The 9,199-nt window shown below is 47.0% G+C and overlaps 1 protein-coding gene across 3 annotated transcripts in view; it reads right to left on the bottom strand.

Annotated features, from left to right (window-relative positions):
- Positions 1–9,199, bottom strand: part of LOC127646650 (C-type mannose receptor 2-like) — a 365,416-nt gene that overhangs the window by 352,690 nt on the left and 3,527 nt on the right. The window lies entirely within an intron of this gene.

Raw genomic sequence — 9,199 nt, 5'->3', positions numbered from 1 at the left:
CAAGACAAATTGGACTTTCAGCATATTTGTGTTGCATTGATGTCACCTGAATGTAAAATAAGTTATGGGACCATAAAGACAAATGAAAAAATAAAACGGAAATTGAATCACTCAAATATTTATTGAAATCACACACAAATAAATAAAAGCTAAGCAAATTTCCTCTGGAAAACAGTTTGTTCATGTCTTTGGAGTCCTGGAGCACAGGAATAAACATTGTAACTTCTACAGAACCAAAACTATTTACATTTTTCCAAAAAAAGTCCAGGCGTTTTTTGCCTCATTCACTGGTGCCAAGCCTCAAAACAGTTCCTATCAGCAATCACACAGAGGGCCACATCACAGGCTTTGCATTTCAAAATTATTACCTCAAAATTATTACCTCAAAACTATTACCTCAAAACTATTACCTCTCCTCAAAACTATTTTGCCACGCATCTCTCTCTCTCTCTCCTCAAAACTATTATGCCGCGCATCTCTCTCTCCTCAAAACTACTTTGCCGTGCGTCTCTCTCTCCACAATATCAGAGCTTGGTTCATGCGTAATGACGCACACCAACGTGGAAGACGGATCAGCCTGTCATTGGTCAACAACCTCACGCAAAGCATCATGTGATATCCAAAATGGCAGCTATCATCGAGCTAGCGGCAAAAATGATGGAGAATTGATAAATTATGGACATCAAGTGGATAAATCTTGGATGTAAGTGTTTGGATTTATTGCTGAAAAACTCCGAAAAGAGGCACAAGTTCCGGGCTGGATAGAAAACCTTCTGTAAAGGCTACAAAGACACCAAAGACACCCCCGTGATGGCTAGCTCGTTAGCTTTCTGCTGGAAAAAACGGTAAGAAAATCGATAAAACTTTCATCAAATTATATAAATATTTATCGGAGGTGCCGTGTGATGTCGTGGACGATGCCGTCGGGCTCTGAGGGTTAAATCATGTTCAAATCAAACAGACACACTGAGGAGGAGCTGTGAAGTTCTCCTCCTTTGGTATGTAATCACTTTTTCAACTTTTCTGTTCGGCGTTTGACTGACTGGTGAGAGGTGGAGCATCGCTGCCATTTTGGACGAATCAAGACAGTGTTTTAAACCGCAAATGCAAAGTGGTTTTGACTACCTCTGTATGTGACCCAATAACAAGCACTTTGCACCCTGTTTACATATATATTTGGTACTGACCATTTAAGATAGGATCATCAGAAATGGGTCTTATTATCAGCTATAAACATGGTCTCAAATGACTGCAGCCAGAGCTAGGGAATGCCATAGAATGTTCCATTCATTTTAATAGAGTGGTATAGCTGCTAAATAATCTCTATAAAGTAAAAATATTTGCATGCATGGCTCATGATAAGATATTACCATATCCTAAGGTGAATGATGGTATGAGGTACTCCTTTCACATAAGTGGACCACCGGGTGCAAGGGCTCCTTTGTTGGGATTTCCAATCCTCACTTTATTTGAAAGAAGTGGCCCGTCTCAGCTCAATTGTCTCTAGCAAGACTACCTTTGGATGCAGCAGCCAAGTATATGTGACCCGTCACGGAAACCAGTGACACAAGTCGGCAGCACAACTTGTGAGCAAAATGAGAAACAAGTGTTTTTTTCCAAAATTGGTGATTTCCGCTTTTTTGCAGAATCTGTTAGTTGAGATCATGAAGAAGCCTCTCCATGTTTGAGATAACAGTATTGGTATATTTAAAAGCGTACATTTTGAGGTTGAAATCGGCTTGTTTTTCGGAGATTCTAGCATGCAGTAGAGGCGTGTCATTGTCTGTGTGTATTTCAGTACTGAATAGCCGCCGGCGCTTTTGCCCCGCCCCTAACAGCGTGGCTACTTATTATGCAGCGCTCTAGCCGGCTCTATCTGATATCAAAATTCAATGAAGATGGGCGCCGCAAAGAATGTCGCGAGACGAGCTGAACCGTGGCCGTTACAACGAAAATGTTTTGAAGTACTTCTTCGACAAGCCGGATGCTTATGAACAAGCGTTCACTGATTCTGAAGAGCGATCTGAGCGGCGATGAAAGTGGCATGATAAGACTGAATAATATCCCTAATCTACAACTGAGCGAAGATGAAGACGAGGAAGAATGTATCGGACTGGCGTCATGCGAATTATTGGACATTTAGAGGCAAACAGACGCACAGTGCAAACTTCGGAGATGGTTACATCCACAAAGAAGACCCGACAAAGAGAAAGTGTGCCCGAACGACTTATTTCATTGGAGGCAACGAGATCTGCAAGAATACTTTTCTGTTTCTTATGGGGTGAGTTTCCATAAACATCAAAGTTTGTCGTTTTTTGTTCATTCTAAGAACACGTACACGTTATCTCATGTTTAGTCCATGTTTACAGGGGGAGCTTTACAGGGGTATGGCTTATCTAAATGAGATGTAAATGAGCCCTATTGTCACTCCCAGCAGCAGAGAGAGGTGAGAACTGCACAATCTTTTGAGGCCGTTTTCTCCCCTTTTAGCTTTTTTGAGTGCCTACCTTCAAATGGCCACAACTTCTCCAAATATTGTCAGATTTCCATGTGTTACAAATCGTTGGAAAGCTTGGAGACTACACTTTCAGAATCTGTGAATAACTCAAAATGCCCCAAAACCGACTTGTGTCCCTACTTTCCGTGATCGGTCACATATCTGATGCACAATCTAAGCGGCTGGATTTTCTAGAACAAGTGCAATTTTTCTATTCGTACACCAAGATACCAAAATGAGCCTTGAACCCCAAGCCGAGCAGTGTTGTGTGCTACGTTCAGGAGCAGTTTTGGTTATTAGCAATAATTGATAATTGTCAAAGATATTTATTAATTATTCAAATCAATAGAACATTGATTAGAATCAATGTTAGCTTTTTAATCCTTTAAATCAACAAACATAACCATCAATTATCAAATTCAATAGAATATGAATTTTTATCAAAGATAATCATTAATTATTAACCTGTTGATACGCACCCCCTTTTTGAGCACAAACCATGAAAATGACATACTTGAACTTAAATGGTTCTATTTACTGGACCCTTTGGAGTATGGATGCAGTTGTAGTATCTTTTGAAGGAAGACACTTTGTGCTTTATTTCCCAAGTTTCAGAATGAATATATGTTGCTGTTTTTTAAATTTAGAGAAGCTGAAGTTTATAATAATGGAAGTATTTTGTGCTGAACATGTTTTTATAATCTATAAAAACTATAATAAAAGTACAACCCAGAAATCGGCTAGGTTACGTATGTAACCTCCGTTCCCTGATGGAGGGAACGAGACGTTGTGTCGAAGAAGCGACACTAGGGGTCTCTCTTGAGCGACCAGGTGTGTCTCTGCGAATATGCCTCTGATCTATGAAAAAAGGCCAATGAGATGTTGGCAGACAATATTTGCATACCCCGCCCCGGACATACGGTATAAAAGCGGGGAAATACGTCGAGCGGGGAAATACGTTCATTCAGGTCTGGCCACTACAGTGGCTCGGCTCAGCGACATGGCCGGGAGGGCACAACGTCAAGTTCCCTCCATCAGGGAATGGCGGTTTCATACGTAACCTAGTCGTTCCCCGTGTGACACTCACTTCGACGTTGTGCCGAAGAAGCGACATTAGGGGTACAATTTAAATCACGCCATGCGCTAAGCCGTGTATGTGTTCTGCTGACACAGGAGCGGGCAGGTATTTTACGTGCAAAGGCGACCAGCTGTGTCAGACTGCACATACCCTTCCCCAATGCCCCAAAAGAGTCGTCGGAATCCTTCTGGTTACCCTAGACAGGGGAACAAGGCGACGCTTGCCAACCTGGGAATGGGCAGAGCCTGGCTGGGCCTCTTTTCTCTCTATGTTTCTCCGCATAGAGCAAGAAATGCATCGAGAGAAGGGGGTCTTACCCAGTTTCCTATTCTCTCAGGGAGGTGAGAGTGGTGAATACATCTCATAGGTTTTTAGGCGGCATGTGGAAATAGCGCAGCCTCGTTAGGAGGGGGGAGTTGCTACAACACAGTGACCGGAGGGCAGCTGGGACTGCCTAAGGGAGACGCGGGTCCACTCGTAAGGGGACCGTACCGCAGATGATACACACAGATGGAGTCCACGTAGGAGTCCTGCCCTGTGGAGCACCTATTCCAGTACAGGGTAGATTAAGTACCCTTAGTGGATTGGGTCGGTGAGTTCCTCCGCTGAACTGTGGACCCACAAGGGCTAGGGAGGAATCATCCAGGGATCCGAGGAGTGGGATCTCCTGGGAGAAATAGCACATAATTTTACCTCGGATGAGGGAAAGGGCGCTAGGCGCAAGCGATCTACCCGGTCAGTCCGTCAGCATGTTAGTGAGTTCTACTGGCTTGGACCTGAGAAAACACGGGACGAAACTGACTCAACCCGGAGATTATAGAATCTCGCAAAGGTATTATGTGTTGCCCAACCTGCTGCTCTACATATGTCTGCTAGGAAGGTGCCCTGGCCAGTTCCCAAGAGGACGCAACACTCCTTCTTGAGTGAGCTCGGACCCGCAAAGTGGGGGGCCACGGCCTGGGTGTGATAGGCCAATGAAATGGCGTCCACGACCCAGTGGGAAAGCCTCTGTTTGGAGACAGCGTTCCCTTTCTGCTGTTCTCCAAAGCAGACAAAGAGCTGCTCAGAACATCTAAAGCTCTGCATGCGATCCAAAATAGCAATGAAAGAGCTGGGTCTGCCTCCTCTTTTCATACTCTTAAGCTCCTGCGCTGTCGAAGCGCCCAGGGGCAAACTGCACTGCCATGCAGGAAAGGAGAAAGCTGCTGTAGTGCACCGTAGATCCAACAGCAGAGAGCGTCAGAGGAACAGGAATGGGTGTGTGAATCGTAGCTCACTGCAGACACAACCATCAGCTCCGAAGAAAATTTCTGAATGAACTCTATGTATTTCCCTGCTTTTATACCCGTATGTCCAGGGGCGTGGTATGCAAATACTGTCTGCCAACTTCTCATTGGCAATTTTTCATAGATCAGAGGCATATTCGGCGAGCCAGAGCCCACGCCTGCCCTGGTCTGCGAGCCTGAGCCCACCACGGTGAGCGAGCCTGCGCCCACGTCAACCACGGTGAGCGAGCCTGAGCCCTCGTCAGCCACGGTCAGCGAGCCTGAGCCCTCGTCAGCCACGGTCAGCGAACCTGTAGCCTCCGATGTCAGCGAGCCAGCTCCTGTAGCCTCCGACGTCAGAGAGCCAGCGCCAGTAGCTATGACCGTCCGAGAGCCAGTACCCTCGAGCTTTCCAGAGCTCCGCCTTCCGAGCTTTCCAGAGCTCCGCCCTCCGAGCTTCCTAGAACCCTGTCTTCCGAGCTTCCTGAGCTTCCCAGGGCTCTGCCTTCCGAGCTTTCCAGAGCTCCGCCTTCCGAGCTTTCCAGAGCTCCGCCTTCCGAGCTTTCCAGAGCTCCGCCTTCCGAGCTTTCCAGAGCTCTGCCCTCCGAGCTTTCTAGAACCCTGCCTTCCGAGCTTCGAGCTTCCCAGAGCTCCACCCTCCAAGCTTTCCAGAGCTCCGCCCTCCGAGCTTTCCAGAGCTCCGCCTTCCGAGCTTTCCAGAGCTCTGCCTTCCGAGCTTCCTGAGCTTTCCAGCGCTCCGCCCTCCGAGCTTCCCAGAGCTCCACCTCTCAAGCCTCTCGAGCCTTCCAGGGCTCCGCCCCTCCAGCCTCTCGAGCCCCTCGAGCCTTCCAGGGCTCTGCCCTTCATGCCTCTCTAGCCTTCTACGGCCCTTCTCCCCGAGCCTCCTACGGCTCCGCCTCCCGAGCCTCCTACGGCTCCACCTCCAGAGCCTCCTACGGCTCCACCTCTCGAGCCTCCTATGGCCTGTCCTTGCCCTGTGGCCAGCTCCCAGGCCTCCTGACCCGGCCCCTATCTTGTGGCCTCCTCCCAGGCCTCCTGACCCGACCCCTGTCCTGTGGCCTCCTCCCAGGGCCCCTGACCCTGTTCTGTGGCCTCCTCCCAGGCCTCCGGACCCTGTTCCCGTCCTGTGGCCTCTTCCCAGGCACCCTGACCCAGTCCCTGTCCTGTGGCATCCTCCCAGGCCTCCTGACCCGATCCTGGTCCTGCGGCCTCTTCCCAGGCCCCCTGACCAAGTCCCTGTCCAGTGGCGGCCTCCCAGGTCCCCCAAACCTGTCCTTGCCCTGTGGCCAGCTCCCAGGCCTCCTGAACCTATCCTTGCCCTGTGGCCAGCTCCCAGGCCTCCTGAACCTATCCTTGCCCTGTGGCCAGCTCCCAGGCCTCCTGAACCTATCCTTGCCCTGTGGCCAGCTCCCAGGCCTCCTGAACCAGTCCCTGCCCTGTGGCCAGCTCCCAGGCCTCCTGAACCGGTCCCTGCCCTGTGGCCAGCTCCCAGGCCTCCTGAACCTACCCTTGCCCTGTGGCCAGCTCCCAGACCACCTGAACCTGTCCTTGCCCTTTGTGCCCCCCAGGACTCCCTGCCTGCCCTCTGTGCCCCCTTGGACTTCCTGCCTGCCCTTTGTGCCCCCCTGGACTTCCTGCCTGCCCTTTGTGCCCCCCTGAACTTCCTGCCTGCCCTCTGTGCCCCCTTGGACTTCCTGTCTGCTCTCGTGCCCCCCCTGGTCTGCCCGTCTGCTCCTAGTGTTTTTTTTATTTGTTTCTTTTTTCAGATCGTCTGGAATCCGTTCCTTGAGGGGGAGCTCTGTTAGGCATACCTCGTCTTGTTTCACCGTTGCCCTTTTGTTTACCATTTTTGTCACTTTTGTAATTCCATAGTTTTCACTTTTGTCCCTTTTGTAGCTCCACAGTCTCCCTGTTAGCGTTCGTGTTCTCATTCATTGTTTTCACCTGCCCTCGTTAATTTGCTATTGGTTTCTGTTTATCCCCTTGTTATCCTGTTTGAGTTCTGTTTGTTCATTGGCCCCTTTGTCCTATGTCCATGTATTTAAACCCTGTCTGTTTGTTCAGTCGCTGTCTATCGTTGTATGTTGTTAGCCTGGTATGTTTCCCCTGCCCGAGTTTTCTAGTTTATGTTTGTTTCCCAATTGAGGGTTTTTTCCTTTGTGTTTTGCCTGTCTACTTACTCAATAAAGATAACTGCGTTTGGATCCGCACCTCCTCGTCTGCCTTTGCTGCCTCATTCGTTACAGTTATATTGCAGCCATTTGCTAAAATCATTTAAGTTAATTTTTTTTCCTCATTATTGTACACACAGCACCCCATATTGACAGAAAAACACAGAATTGTTGACATTTTTGCACATTTATTAAAAAAGAAAAACTGAAATATCACATGGTCCTAAGTATTCAGACCTTTTGTTCAGTATTTAGTAGAAGCACCCTTTTGATCTAATACAGCAATGAGTCTTTTTGGGAAAGATGCAACAAGTTTTTCACATCTGGATTTGGGTATCCTCTGCCATTCCTCCTTGCAGATCCTCTCCAGTTCTGTCAGGTTGGATGGTAAACGTTGGTGGACAGCCATTTTCAGGTCTCTCCAGAGATGCTCAATTGGGTTTAAGTCAGGGCTCTGGCTGGGCCATTCAAGAACAGTCACGGAGTTGTTGTGAAGCCACTCCTTCATTATTTTAGCGGTGTGCTTAGGGTCATTGTCTTGTTGGAAGGTGAACCTTCGGCCCAGTCTGAGGTCCAGAGCACTCTGGAGAAGGTTTCCATCCAGGATATCCCTGTACTTGGCCGCATTCATCTTTCCCTCGATTGCAACCAGTCGTCCTGTCCCTGCAGCTGAAAAACACCCCCACAGCATGATGCTGCCACCACCATGCTTCGCTGTTGAGACTGTATTGGACAGGTGATGAGCAGTGCCTGGTTTTCTCCACACATACCGCTTAGAATTAAGGCCAAAAAGTTCTATCTTGGTCTCATCAGACCAGAGAATCTTATTTATCACCATCTTGGAGTCCTTCAGGTGTTTTTTAGCAAACTCCATGCAGGCTTTCATGTGTCTTGCACTGAGGAGAGGCTTCCTTCGGGCCACTCTGCCATAAAGCCCCGACTGGTGGATGGCTGCAGTGATGGTTGACTTACTACAACTATCTCCCGACTGCGTCTCTGGAGCTCAGCCACAGTGATCTTTGGGTTCTTCTTTACCTCTCTCACCAAGGCTCTTCTCCCCCGATAGCTCAGTTTGGCCGGACGGCCAGCTCTAGGAAGGGTTCTGGTCATCCCAAACGTCTTCCATTTAAGGATTATGGAGGCCACTGTGCTCTTATGAAACTTAAGGGCAGCAGAAATTTTTTTGTAACCTTGGCCAGATCTGTGCCTTGCCACAATTCTGTCTCTGAGCTCTTCAGGCAGTTCCTTTGACCTCATGATTCTCATTTGCTCTGACATGCACTGTGAGCTGTAAGGTCTTATATAGACAGGTGTGTGGCTTTCCTAATCAAGTCCAATCAGTATAATCAAACACAGCTGGACTCAATTGAAGGTGTAGAACCATCTCAAGGATGATCAGAAGAAATGGACAGCACCTGAGTTAAATATATGAGTGTCACAGCAAAGGGTCTGAATACTTAGGACCATGTGATATTTCAGTTTTTCTTTTTTAATAAATGTGCAAAAATGTCAACAATTCTGTGTTTTTCTGTCAATATGGGGTGCTGTGTGTACAATAATGAGGAAAAAAAATGAACTTAAATGATTTTAGCAAATGGCTCCAATATAACAAAGAGTGAAAAATTTAAGGGGGTCTGAATACTTTCTGTACCCACTGTACATGAGAATGTATGAAAACCAGCACATTGACGATGTTACAGTATTTTTCCATATCTGTGCCGAACTGTATGTTTGCATTTTTGTGCAATCAAGACTTAACTAATATTTTGAAACACTCATTTCTTATGACAATTCAAAACATTCAATAATTTTAATTTATTTAATTTAATTAACCTTTAATTTTCTGAAACAGCTGACACTAGAAAAATTATTACAATAATCAAGAAAAATAGGAAACCTACTGTAACGTGAATGCACGCAAGGCCAAGTTGAAGATTGAACCCAATCGCAGTTTATTTAAAATAAGGAAGGATACGAAAATAAAAGACTTGACATTACGAAACTTGACATGACCAAAAACAAGAGACTCGATAGAGAATGTATACAATAAACAAATCCAGACACCAGACAACGGAACATGAGAGCTTCAAATGTCAGACCATCATTTTAAGGACCTACTGAGCTGAGATATTTTTTTATTTTTCATCAAAAGGGTTCTGCTGAAGAA

Source organism: Xyrauchen texanus, chromosome 1 (assembly GCF_025860055.1).
Source record: "Xyrauchen texanus isolate HMW12.3.18 chromosome 1, RBS_HiC_50CHRs, whole genome shotgun sequence".
Classification (NCBI taxonomy): domain Eukaryota; kingdom Metazoa; phylum Chordata; class Actinopteri; order Cypriniformes; family Catostomidae; genus Xyrauchen; species Xyrauchen texanus.
The sequence above is the reverse complement of the archived record's forward strand: the minus strand, read 5'-3'. Positions and strand labels throughout refer to the sequence as shown.